General features: G+C 40.5%; 1 long non-coding RNA gene across 1 annotated transcript; it reads right to left on the bottom strand.

Moving 5' to 3' along the window:
* Positions 1–513: 513 nt before the first annotated feature.
* LOC122812778 lies at positions 514–14,101 on the bottom strand. The gene is made up of 3 exons (XR_006366556.1): positions 13,942–14,101; positions 10,347–10,526; positions 514–553 (listed from the first exon to the last, which is right to left on the bottom strand). It is a non-coding gene; the product is annotated as an uncharacterized LOC122812778 (long non-coding RNA).
* Positions 14,102–14,845: the final 744 nt, after the last annotated feature.

The following is a 14,845-nucleotide window of genomic DNA, read 5'->3' as shown; positions in this document are numbered from 1 at the left end:
TAATTCCACCTAAATGCTCGGTTTCTAGCACTTATTGATGCTTAAAAAGCTTATTTCAACTGCTTACTGTACTTACATACTGTTTGCACTTTTAAAATAATTTCTGTGAGAATTTAAACTGTTTTAACTGTTGTAGGCTACACACTTAAGTGCGATAGCCATTTTACTGTGCTTTAAAGTGCTTATTTTGTTGTATTTGCTTAAACTTCTTAAAAAACAAAAAACAACTATATCGATACTTGTTTCCCACCTTTCTGAAGCTAGCAGAGTCCAGTTTTCAGAGTTTGCTGAATCCAGGGCTGTATTGTAGTTTCTGTGTTGCCCCATACCTTACTAGGATAGAAGGAAGTTTCTCTGTTCACCAGTGAGAGTGGGGAGCTTTGAGCAGCCTATCTGTCCCTGGAGGAGTGGTTTTCAGTGCAGAATTTGTAGTTTATTGGCCATTGTGGACTAATTTCTATCCCTTTCATCTTTCTGTTATAAAAGCCACATTTGTGAGTTTTTTGCACTTGTATCAGCTCAGCAAGATCCTGCCCAGGTGTCCTGCAAAGTCCTACAGCAGCAGAGAGAGAAAAGAGACACTTTGGATTGATTAAGTACTTTTTTGGCTTGTTTTTTGCTTTTTATTCCTAATTCTGCCTCTAGAGCTTACTGGTACTTAAAAAGCTTATTTCAACTGTTTACTGTACTTACATACTGTTTGCACTTTTAAAATCATTTCTGTGAGCATTTAACTGTTTTAACTGTTGTAGGCTACACACTCAAGTGCGATAGCTGTTTTACTGTGCTTTAAAGTGCTTATTTTGTTGTATTTGCTTAAACTTCTTAAAAAAACAAAAACAAAAAAAGAACTTACTGTTTGCACTTTTAAAATTGTTTCTGTGAGCATTTAAACTGTTTTAACTGTTGTAGGCTACACACTCAAGTGCGATAGCCATTTTACTGTGCTTTAAAGTGCTTATTTTGTTGTATTTCCCTTAAACTTCTTAAAAAAAAAACCCAAAAAACTATATCTACACTTGTTTCCCACCTTTCTGAAGCTAGTAGAGTCCAGTTTTCAGAGTTTACTGAATCCAGGATCGTATTGTAGATTCTGTGTTGCCCCATACCTTACTAGGATAGAAGGAAGTTTCTCTGTTCACCAGTTAGAGTGGGGAGCTTTGAGCAACCTATCTGTCCCTGGAGGAGTGGTCTTTCAGCTCAGAATTTGTAGTTTATTGGCCATTTTGGGCTAATTTATATCCCTTTCATCTTTCTGTTATAATAACTGCATTTGCGTGGTTATGCACACCACACAGCACTGGTTAGCTAGGGTTAACTATCCCCAGCTCCACAAAGTCTGCACTTCAGTTTTTCCCTTATAACTAGTTAGTCTTTCAGCCAAAGCACTCAGACCCGCATCTTCTAGCTCAGGACTTGTTCTAAATCTGCTGTAGCACTAAATAACCCCCAGCACTCAACCTCAAAACAGTATTTACTTGTTCTACACTTAAAGCAAACAGTCTTTACTACTTATTCAGGCATGTCCAAGGGACAGCTCCCGGTGTACTCTCCAGCCTACCTGATGAACCTGGGCATCTTGAGGCAATGCTACAACTGCCTCATGTACACAGACAACCCTCTCCTCCTATCACCAAACAGTAATGCATGCGAGAGATGCTCTTATACAGCCAATCCAGAGGCAAAGCTCTCTCCAACCAAGCCTGGAACAGACAGTCAAGAGGAGAAGGTAATAACACATAGCACCCCACTCACTTCACATAGACTTACTAAACCAACACCTCCAAAACCCACACATAGAAACACCAAGACATATACGGAGGCTCTGAATATAAATATAAATCTGCCTAGGCAACAGAGACATCCAAAGCAGACACACAAGCAACCTCCTCCCACCAACACATTCCAAACAACACATAGCCCACAAACTCAGTGTGCCACACAACCACAGCCCATAAAGCAAAACAACATACCCAACACATTAGTCATAGGTGACTCTATAGTCAGGCACACTGATGTCCCACTTACCAGGCTGGACAAAGAGAAGGTTACTGTCAGCTGCTTGTTGGGTGCCAGAATCCGCCACGTAATGCATGCACTCAGGTCATTACAAAGCAAGTACAAATATGACTCTGTCATTGTCCATGTTGGTGTAAATGACCTGAGATGTACCTCCCTGGACTACATGAAAAGAGACATGATAGAGCTCTCTGATCTTGTAGCCCAGGCAGGTATGACCCTAGCCCTGAGTAGCATCCTGCCCTCACCAAGAATGATACCACAGTCTTCCTCTTTCAGCTTTTCCCAGTTAGGGGTTGCCACAGCGGATCACCTGTCTGCTCATGATTGGCAGTAGAGTTTTTATGATGTTAAGTTGCCAGCCCGATGTCCAACTTTCCATGGAAGGCGCACACACACACACACACACACACACACACACACACACACACACACACACGCATTCACACCTAGGGCCAATTTAGAGTGTCCAATCCACCTACAGCATGTCTTTGGGATAGGGGAGGAAACCGGAGCACCTGGAGGACACCCATGCGACCATGGGGAAGACATGCAGACTCCACACAGAAGGCACCCCAGCCAAGGATCGAACCGAAGAACCTCTTGCTGTGAGGCAATAACGCTAACCGCTGCCCAAAAATGATACCACAGTAAAATGATCAACTTCAACAATTGGCTAAGTTTCTGGTGTCATTCAAAGGGGATCCAGTGTCTGTCTACTTGGGTTGATATGCTTGACAGGCCACGATGCTTCACCAAAGATGGCCTGCACCTGTCACCCCTGGGATTCTGGATATTGGCTAAGACTCTTGCCGCCCCCATCGTGCCATTTTTAGGCAAAGCTCAAAAGACAAACCCATCACCGTAAAAACTACAAGTGACAAAAAACTGAGGGTAATGCTACTCAATGCTAGGAGTCTAAACCTCAAAATGCACTCACTCCAGGCACTCCTCAAAATGGAGAACATTGATATCTGTGCAGTGACTGAGACCTGGTTCAAGGCTCCCAAGTGCACCCCAGCACTACCAGGCTATAATTCATACCACACGTTTCGGCCACAAAACCCAGACCGAAACACTAAGGATGGAGGTATGTCGATATTCATCAAAGATATCCACACCTCCAGGCTAGTTGCACAACACAATGCCTGTGAGATAATCCAAGTGCAACTAACCCTGGTCAAAAATGCATTCCAAATTGTAGCTTGTTATAGATTCCCCAACATGACCCAGGACCCACAATCCTCGTTCCTGGAGACATTGGAAAAAATGAGGGTCCAACCAAATACCCTAATAACAGGTGATTTCAATTACCCTAACATAAACTGGGAAAACTACTCTTGTACTAATCCCCTTGCTCAACGATTCCTGGAATTTATAAACTCTAATTCCCTGGATCAACTTATCAACGCCCCCACCAGGGGCAACAATATCCTGGACATGGTCATTACAAATATGAGTGATCGGTGTTCAATGCCCGAGATCAACTCCTCACTGGTTAGATCAGACCATAAACTAATCACCCTAGCTATCCACATCCCGACACCATCCCCACACAAGGAAACCATTGTAAAAAACTTCTCCGAAGCGAGCTTCACGCTACTCAAAACAGAGGTGGCTAACTTCGCGATGCTCCTGCAGATGGACAATACAGTCATGACTGCCGAATTCTACACAAAAGCACTCTACAAGCACCTGCATGAGTGCATGGATCGTGCTATCCCTAACAAAACCAAGATGCTATCCTCCAAAAAAAGGAAGCAAATCTGGTGGTCCCCTGCCATTAACAAACTCTACAACAGAAGGAAGAAACTGTTACGAAAAAGAGTAAAACCCCAGGAATGGAGGAACTCCCTGATGGGCCTCAGTAAGAGACTAAGATCCTTCATAAAATCCTCCAAAGCGAACTTTGAAAGGAAAATTACCACAGATTCCAAAGACAACTACAAGGCATTATTTAACTATGTCAAGAATCTCCAAGGCAACACCCAGATCTGCACTGAGTTACAGCAGAATGGCACAAAATATACAGAGCCAACTGATATTGCCAACATCTTGGCAGATAGATTCAGTGCTAACTTTACTCCCCTCTCACCCCCAAAGGACCCATAACTACACCATATGATTGTAGAGCCTCATTAATCACAAACACACAGGTAAAAATGTCACTTTCTAAAGCCAAAAACACAGTGTCCATGGGAGAGGACAACATCCCAGGCTGATCTTAAACAAACTCTAAAATGAACTAGCCCCCTCACCTAAACTCCTTGTTCAATCACAGCCTCACCACAGTCTATGTGCCCACTGAATGGTGCACAGCAACTGTTATCCCACTCCACAAAGGAGGAACCACCACAGACCCCGGGAACTATCGACCTATTAGTCTGACAAGCCTGGTCTGCAAGGACATGGAGCGCAACATCATGGAACTCATAAACAAAGACATTGGTAACCTCCAAACTTTGGATGCTATCCAGTTCGTATTTGTAAAGGGTAGACCATGTCTCCTAAACCTGGTAGACTTCTTTAAAACAGTTACTAAGGCTGCAGACGAGGGCAAGGTGGTCCACACAGCCTACCTGGGACTCGCTAAAGCCTTCAATACCATCCCCCATTCAGGAATCATAGATAAACTCACCAACCTAAACATAAACCCTTACATCACAAGATGGGTGGCCAGTTGGCTCATGGACAGAACCCACATGGTGAGAGTTGCAGACTCCAGATCCGACTCCAAACCAGTGACAAGTGGAGTGCCCCAGGGTTCAGACTTGGGACCTCTCCTGTTCGGTATATACTTCTCCAAAGTGCAAGCAAACACTGAGGGTCTATGGCTAACCAAGTTTGCAGATGACTGAAAACTGGGTGCCATAATCAATTCCCCTGCCGACGTAGACATCCTGAAAAAAGGGCCTCATCGAGACAGATAACTGGTGCCAAAACCATGGCCTCAAGCTAAATGCCAAAAAGTGCATTGTCATCCGCTTTGGTAAAAACACGGTACCCACGAATTACCAAATAGGGGGAAGTTCACTTAACATAGAAAGTGTGATAAGAGACCTTGGGAGACAAGTGGATAGTCACCTCTCCTTTGATGATCACATTGCCACTGTGCTCAGAAAATCTTTCTACGTGGCCCACCTAATCGCAAAAAGGTTTGTATCTAGAAAAAAGGAAGTCATTGTCCCCCTCTACTCATCACTTATCAGACCCCTCATTGAGTACAATGCCCCATTTGGGATGTACCTTACAAGACACCTACAACAACTGGAGAGGCCCCAGATGTACCTCACCAAGAGGATAGCTGGCTTCAAACTGTTGCCCTATCAAACTGTTGCCCTATGCCGACCGACTCAAGAAACTCCAACTCTACTCGGTCGCATACTGCTTACTCTGGAGAGATTTCTGTCTGACATACAGAGCTATGTTAAACCCAGATTTGATGGACATGCTCCACTTAAAGAAATCCCAATCTCCCAGCGCTACATGTTCTAGGGACCTAAACCTCACCACAATAATAAATAGGACATGCTGGAACAAAATTCCCATCTACATCAAACAGAGCTCATCATTAGCAATCTACAAGAAAAACCTTGATGAGTGGATGGGTAATAGCAAATTCACCACTGGGATCACGTCTGTGGCTCTATTCGACAGAGAGGCAGGAATTTAATCTACATGGGTGGCAAAAGCCAAGACACTTTTGGCTAGGCATACTTATGCCCTCGGGCCGATAGCCTAGTACCTACCTATGAGCCTATGAACACCTGTCTGATAAGTGTGCTACAAGGGCCAGCCTCGACATCCATTCATGGTTCATAGGTTTATAAGTGTATAGCAGGCTAATTACTAATGGGGTCTTTATAAGTCTACCATGCAACTCTAGTGTATCCCACAAGTTATTGTGCCTTAGAGGTTATTTAAGGGGTGTATGTTAATTAGGGCATGGTTTAACAGCTGCCCTTGTCTAAAAGAAAAATAGGTGTCAGACTAGGGGTGCATTTCTGATTTCCCTTCCACTGGTCCAGGTTGCAGCTGAATAGGTTAGATAAGGAATCGGCCTTAAAATTTCCAAATATGCAAAATCAGTTCATGTTCTTGCACTTTCTGTTTACTCCCCTCCTTATTGCTTGTTGGTACTCTGACATTTCATATTAATTTCAATAATTCTCTTATATGCAGCCCTAGTCCTGCAAGTGTTATGCAACAAATGTTCCACAGCAGTCCTTGATGCAACACTGACAAGTGGCTGACCCATATGATACCTTAGGCTTCTAGCCTCCTACAAGTTAAGCCTTGATGACTGGATGGGTTCACATATACTTCACATATACTTACCAGGATTAGTAGTATGACCCTTACCAAGAAGGGAGGTAAATCTACCTACAATACTTCCTAGGGTAAATGGCTAGGTTACATGTGGTTGTTAAAAATACATGCCTAAACCTGTCAGCTCTCATATTTCTCAAGCCCAGTGATAAGGGAAGGGACACCTTTACAGAATTAAGAGAATTAAGAGACATGTAAATTAATTGTAGATTTTATCAAAATACACTTCATTTACAGTTTTACTCTTGAAATCTCAGTAACCCCAAACTGCAGTGTTGCCTAATGAAGTCTTTAATATACAGAGGTGAATTCCTAAATTCCACAGTCAGCACAATGTTTGTCATTTACATGCCATGCAACTAGTAGGAAGGTGCAGGCAGTATACATTACCCTGTGCTATCAATGAACAATAGGGATAGTATACTTATGTCAGAAAACAGAAGGTAAAAGATATAGATAAAATATGAACTGATAAAAAAAAACAACTCACGAAAAAAAATATGTTTCAAAATGAGTTACAAATGTAAATGGTAACCAGAGATTTCAAAAAGGGAAGCTGTATGTTGTTGCTTTACCCCTTTGCAATGACACTGCATGCTGTTTGAGATGACAGCTCTGCAAGGTCATCACAAAGGTGACACGACAAAAAATATAATCAGATCTGTATAAAAGTCTTTGCAAATGAAAACTTAGAAATTCAAGGATTTAAAAAAGCTCAGGCATACCATGTATGGTGTTTTATCGGTACTTCCTTTATTTGAAAAGAGGAAGTATTCACAGACTGCTGAAGCCGTGCTGTTTTGGGACTGATGAGTACTTCCGCTCAGCAGTATTGTACTTTGAGTTAAGCTGCTGAGAAGCAGAATGAATTCCTGTCAGTCTTTCCACTCCTACCTTAGTGTCGTTAGTTAATTCCTGCATTGCATGTTACAACAGAAGTGTTCTGTTTGGGGTGTGTGCCTGTATATCTTTATGTGTTAGGACTAAAGCTAGACATTTTAGGTTTGTACACATCCCTTGATACTATCTCTTTTCTCAACAACCTGTCCTTTTTTTCAGTACCATGCTTTAAAATTATACAGCAAAAGTTTCTCTTCACATAAATTTTAACTGTGTAGCTAGTAACATATTTGTGTATCATTTCTTACACAGTTACCTTCTTTGCTAGCTCACCTGTACGCTTCTTATTTCATGTCTGTGTTTGTGAAGGTGGGATTGAAAAATGCTAATTCAGAGAAATTAATTTGTGCACCACAGTGTAACGCCTGTCTCCATTTGTGTGTGTGTGTGTGTGTGTGTGTGTGTGTGTGTGTGTGTGTGTGTGTGTGTGTGTGTGTGTGTGTGTGTGTGTGTGTGTGTGTGTGTGCAGCATGTAGCTGTCTGTCTCTCTCCTAACTGAAATGAAAGTCTTAGCACTTATTTTATCAAAGGGTTCGTCATAATCTTCCTCACCTCATCTACTTCCCTGATTATCTTTCTTCATAAATTTAACAATTTTTGTTACTGAATGCTAGGCTTGTTTTCTTGTTGTCTTTAAAGCACTGCTTCTATCTGCCCCCCGGTACTTCTTTCCTTCTCTGTCTTTTGTTGATCTTCTGGTAGCATTTGGTTGTTTCATCATTTAAATTTACAGAACCATTTATCCAGCTTAAGAAAATATCAGACTAAACCTAAAGACTGTTTTGGCAGGTGACCGAAATCAGTGGGCCAATATTTTCAAAAATAAAAAAAAAACATAATATTAAAAATTACACAGGCAAATTTGCAGTGTGTTAGTTTTGAATTGCAAACAAGTATCCTAGTTTTAAGAAACTGTCTATGACCTAGGAACAGCCGTTCTAACAACTCCCAGACAATGAAACATGCATTTAAATAAATGCGTTTAAATCCACTAAGAGTTTAGGAAACAGCATCATACAGCCAATGTGCAGATTTAGTATGATGCTTACGTCTTCAAAATCCACAGTTTCTATTGTGTTCACTTGTTCCTTTTACATTTTTTTCTCATCTGACAACTCACTGTACCTTTAGTCTCTTTTCTCCATTATCAATACCATTTCTAAGAATCCATTCCAGAACAATTCATTAACACTGCCAGCTACCAATATTGCATCTACTGCGAGCCTACAGGAAAACCATTTAGTTTTAACAAATTCAGTCTTAAAATATGACCTTACCCTCTTCTGTAACCAGTTTTAAGAAGTGGAGCTCTGGCTATGATCCAGATGACCAGATTTCAATATGCAGGTCAGACAACGAAGGAGCTGGTGTTAGGAGATGATGTGGGAAGGAGAGGCAATTCTCAGCTCATCCATTGTGATCCTGAATGCTGCCAGTGAGGGGATTGTGTTGTGGTCACACAACAGAGTGCCACAAAATTTGGCATGGGGGGTGCTGTAGCTAACTGGCACTACATGTGTTGAAGGAGATGATGTCAGTATCTCTGTCCATTTAGGGTCAACAAAGAAAACTCTTCTACACAGTTTTGTAGATGGAGCCTGGAGCAGAATATAACAAGTACAAACTGAGTGGACACCTAAGGCTCGCAGCTTCAGAGAGGGCCCACAGCCAGCCAACAAAACAAAACAATTTAATTTTAATTTATTCCATTTTCACCTATAGCACAACCAATTCTCTCATGGACCAGGAATCAACAAGAAACAGGAAGTAGTAAGAGCAGGTTGCACCAGTAGAAACCAGGAGCATGTCACTTAACCAGACAGTGCTTTAGAGCAATTGGTAATTTGGGCTAAGTTCCTTAATGGTCTCCTGGACTGCATACCTAGTAACTAACTATGAACCTGTGGTTGTTTTTTGATAGCCATTCCCTATTGCATAACTGATCTAGTTCAGGAAATGTTATAGTAACATCATCAGCACACCGTTGTGTTAGTGCAACTTAGGCCATATATTCTTCAAGGGCAGTAGGCACTACATTTGTAGATGAATCACTGAAATGCAACATTGTTTGACAACAGCACATGTGCATCAATAATGCATTAATAACATTTCTCTTTAGTGTGGAATTATTCCGACGACGTTTACTTCTTGACTTTATATGTTATCAGGTGGTTAATATTTCTTATGCTCTCATCATCGATACTTTTCTATTTATACTGCGCTACATATGGTCTGATGTTAGTCATTTTTTTAAACAGTTTCTTATAGTTCTTCAAAAGCTACCAGTAAGGTACATGTAATTCATTTCTTCTTAACAAAAAGGGTGTACACAGTCACCAAAGTGGCTATAGCCATAATCATACCACTCAAATGTCCAGATCTCCACAGAATATCCATATTTTTGCCTCATATTTTCACACTGTTCCTCATAAAATGTGTGATTTTCTGGCAAAATCACAAATGATTAAAGTCACTAATACCTTTCAGAAAAATGCATGCTAACACAAATCATGTTATTTTCAGCAATTGTCTAAGTTCATATGAGTAATATTTACAATCTGTCCCTATGTTTGGGCCTTTGTCCCCACATTACTTTAGGCTTTGTCCATATTTCTTATCTTATGAGGTTGAGAGGTATGGCTATAACTGGTGACGGGGGTGGGGATGTATCTGTGGATGTTAACTACCTTACGCTCCTATCATCATTTTTGTAAACAATCTTTAATCTGGCTTTGCAGGACGAGAGTCCATGGGTTTGTAGATTAAACTGAAATATTTTGCTATGGCTACTGTGTGTTTGTGTGAAGCAAACTTGAAATGTACAACTTTGGCCATTATTATTGTTCTGACATGGACATATGAGAAGAATGTAGCTATAATTGCTGTGTTTGAGTGGTATCTGTGAATACAAATAACTGATCCTGCTAAGATGATAAAGTCAAAAAGCCATTGGTCTGTCTTTGCAGGATTAGCATGTATATGTGTCAAGAAACTGGAATATTTTACTGTGGCCATTTTTTATCACAATCAGATATGTAGTTTGTATACAGTCAATAAGGTGACCATAACTGATGACTATTCAATGGATGGCTCCATACCTGTGCATCCTATTATCCTCTCTTATCTTTCTTCCCCTGGTTCTTACATGTAGATGGTCTCATAAGCTCTCCTTTTTGATGGGGTGGCATTGGCCCAAAGGGGAAAGTCAGACAAGTGTCACGGAGAGGTCAGAGCATAAGATCAAGTAGAGACTCTGGGACACTGCAGATAGCTGACAGCTGTAAGGGACAAAAAATATACACATTTTTTAAACTCATTAATTATGCCACCTGTATCTGCTTATCTTACTATGATGTTGCCATATTATCCTTTCTTTAAGCACAATTGTACACTCTGTAATTCCCATATGTACAGGTAGGGGAGATACTCAATTACAGTTTACTGGGGTTAACAGAAGAACCACATGTTGCATCACTTTACACTACACACTTTTTTTAAATAAAACTATCACATGAGACAAATAAAACTCCACATTTACTACAAAGGGGGCTTTCTGCATGAAGTCTGCATGTCCTCCCTGTGTTTGTGTGGGTTGTCTCTGGGTGCTCTGGCTTCCTCCCACTTTCCAAAGACATGCAGTAGGTAGACTGGACAGTCTAAACTGGCCATAGGTGTGAGTACACATATGTGATATGGAAGAACTGCAGCATGGCTAACTACCCAGTGGCGTGAACACTGGCTCTATATGATGGTCACTGTTGATGTGACACCCCAAACCCATTTGCAAAATGTGAAACAAAAAGGGGGGTTATGCATGGATGAATGGAATCATGATCATATCCCCAGTTACAACATTTTGTGTGATCTGAAAATGGACATCAAGATTAACCTCTTGATGTTTACTCTTACTGCAAATATCTTGGCATCTACTTCACAAATGCATAACAATGTGGTTATGGTTAGAAGCCCAAGTATAATTTTCCATGCTAGTATCTATCTGTCTGTCTGTCTGTCTATCTATCTATCTATCTATCTATCTATCTATCTATCTATCTATCTGTCTATCTATCTATCTATCTATCTATCTATCTATCTATCTATCTATCTATCTATCTAGCTATCTGCCTGTCTATCTATTTTATTATTTACTTAGGAAATGCTCTTCTTTTGTTTACAATCTACTTACCATGATAGCTCAAGGTGTAATTTTATTTTCTGTACACACTAATGCTTCTACACATGACTGGCAGAAGACATATATCTCTATGAAAAAAGTCATACAGTGCTTTAACCTTATAAAATTCCAAGCTGAAAAAAAGTGATAACAAATCAGTCTGTAGAGACTTCACATTTACTGTTTCCAACAGATTCCTTTGCAGATTGTTTACATTCAAGAAAAATAAATGGTGTGCAAGGATGTATAGTTTATGAATTTCAAGTTATGTCCCGTACCCTGGTGCATTGCTTTTCTCTCTCCAAATGCATTAATGGCTCTATTTCTTATGCCAGCTAAATATGTGTGAAGATAATAGGGTGACAGGCTGGCTTTCAGAGCAGTCAACAGTGCTTTACTGATGACTAGTCTATCAAATACTTGGACAGTGTGCAGCAGGAACAACAGGAGTGCTGACAATCAGCTCTCAGCATGAAAATCAAAAAAAGAAAGAAAGAAGTAAAAATGAAACCCGTCATTGCAAGAATTAAAATAATAATGCATGAACATTGACTGATTTGTTATAATAATCAGCTGTAAGAAATCCCTCACCATCAAAAATGGGTACTACTTAGAAATGACTAACTTCCTGACTGTTACTTCTGTCTGCAGAAGTAAAACACCAGACCTCTCTTCTTTTCAAAAAACCTGCTAAGAATCACAAGTGTCCTGCTCGAGGTTACATCTATGTAACTCTGATATAACATTCTCTTCACAGTTCATTTTATTAGTCCATCAGTGATACTGTCCATTTATTTAAATATGTCCTGTCCCAAAGGCTGTAACGCATGTTGCTACACAAATTCCCATTGAGCCTGCAGTATCTACTTTAGTCTGACAGAGTTGTGCAGGATTTGGCCAAAATGGTGGCCAGAAGCAAAGTAGGGGGCTGGGTATCATCTTAGCTACTCTGCAGAATGTTTGTATTGCCACCCGTTCCCCTCATGATCCAAGGTGCAATGCATAAGAATATATAAATATGCCCTTATGTATGCTATCAACAGGTATTATTACTCTGTGGCAGCAACACTGAGAAATTTGCTAACAAGCTTTCTTTTTAGAAGAGAAATTGTACCTTGCAGAATCCACACAAACCACACTTCCACCCTAGTCAACTGTCTATATTCACAGATTGTCAAGCTTTATTTTTTAATTTTGGGCCCATATGGAGCAGACCATAAGCTGCTGCTGGTGCCACTCCTAAATCTTGGAAACTGGGAGTCACCCCAGACCCCCCCCCCCACACTTAATATGAAACCCTTCCATTTTCTGAGAGGAGATTAAGGCATCCCAGAGCAGCATAATTCTCATGGCCATAAGGATTTTTCATATATTTGCCCTATCCATTGCCCTGCTCCATTGACTGATGTGCAATGGTAGAAGACCATTATTGTGTGCCTCTACTATTTGTAAGCATGAGATGCTTGGCTCCAGTATCGTTACCAGGCTGCCATCCATGCTTATGACCCCCTCTTCTCCCCTTGGCATAAGAGAACCAGTAAAATACTGTTGTCTTTCCTATTCTCCCAGTCATATTCTGAAGCAGAGGGCTTGCTAGTCAAACTCAGGTCGCATGGCTCAAAAGTCATGGCTCCCTCTCTCTTTGCTATAGAACCAACAGTGCAGCTTGTTTCTATCTCAGGATTACAGAGTAGCACTTATTCACTTTAATGTTTCCCAAAACATTCACACACACACACACACACACACACACACACACACACACACACACACACACACACAAAGTTGGTGACTTTAAACTGTAACAAAATAATAATATAACTCTAGGAAAAAAATTTTATCAGATGTTACACTGTGATGAAATTTTCCAAACAAGTTCCGATTGAGCTTCCTTGCTTCTCCAGGGGGATCTAACTCCTCTGACATTTTTCTGTATTGAATACTCCTAGATAAATATATTTCAGAGATGTGACATCCAGCACTGACATCTACTAATCAACACTGTTCCACTCTGCTGTCTGGTCTCTGTCCTGTCCTGATGCTCTCTAAATGCATACAGGCTAATTTAAGATAATCACCTGCTGATAATTTAAGTAAAGTCAGGCTCACAGGTGCCATGAACTGCTCAGCAAGCTTTTAGAAATGTTATTGAATGCGCTGACTTTTGACAATGGCACAAACAATTACTCCTACAGCACACGTAGCAGGAACTTAGCTAAGCCAGCCTGAACAGGAGACTAGATTCAAGCCAAGATCCAGGTGACTATAACCTGGCCACCTCTACCATACTGAGAACAGTATTTAAAGGGTTTGATAAAATATGATTTAAAACAGGAAAATAATTATAATTTAAATTAAAGATACATATATGCATTTAATTCAATTATTAACTGTATTTTACATAAAAGTAAAAATGACATTTAAATTATAGCTTTGTGAAGCCACCATTTTATTGAGACTGCATAAGCTTTGGTATACTGCCCTGTTATATAAATTATATAAAAGAAGTGCAGTTGTACCTTTTTGCCTGCCCTGAATACATAGCTTATCCACCACCCATATCAACACATGCTGAGGTGCCGAATTACAGAACAGGAGACTGAAAAAAACACAGGCCTTTACAGGAAAATCAAAGGCAGCAGCAGAACCAAAAGTCAGAATTACTGATATAGTGACCCCAACTCTGAAAATCTTAATGCAGCTACATTTAAATGAGTGACATGTGGCTGTGGTATTTGAAGTGACAAAAGCTGTCTCATTTCCTTGAAACTGTATATGTTTTTTTCTTTTTAATTACTATACATGCGCAGACTTCCATATAAGGACAGTTTGTGAGCCACTGGGGTTCCGCATATCCACAGCACTTACTGAGTGAAAAGGGAGGGGAAAAAAACTAAACATTCGACTCAACCATAAAAGGAGAGCTGTGAGCTTAAAGTAATAGGGTGGAACTGAGAGCAGAGGCAAGGGAGGAGAGACAAACAGAAAAAACAGACAAGGAAGTTGTCAATATGAGAAAGTATGAGCTATAACAAAGACAACAGCAGGTCAGGAATGCAAAGAAGAGAAAGGAATGCACCCTTCAGTGCAATCATTGCATAGAAACAAACAGTGTTCCTGATTTTTTGCTTTCTTAATCTTGAAGCAGGCAAACTGGCTTTAAAGTCAGTTGCAGCGATCAATATCGCACTTGGGTGCAAAGGTCTAATTACAACCAACCACATGCACACAAAGGATGAGGTTAACGTGTAGAAACTTACTGTATTCATTCACTCTGAGCATGGTAGCTTCAGAGTCTGTGGTTACTGGTCACACTTTTGTGTTTTAGCCCTGAAGACAAAAGCCATCTGTCAGAATTAAAGTAGTAATGCAAATATCTCCACCCTACCCCAGCTTGTTCAGTGAAGGATCCTTCGAGAAGAA

This window comes from Protopterus annectens, chromosome 10.part0, assembly GCF_019279795.1.
Source record: "Protopterus annectens isolate FY-2018-M chromosome 10.part0, PAN1.0, whole genome shotgun sequence".
Taxonomy (NCBI): domain Eukaryota; kingdom Metazoa; phylum Chordata; order Ceratodontiformes; family Protopteridae; genus Protopterus; species Protopterus annectens.
Note: the sequence above shows the minus strand (reverse complement) of the source record. Positions and strands in the feature narration are given on the sequence as shown.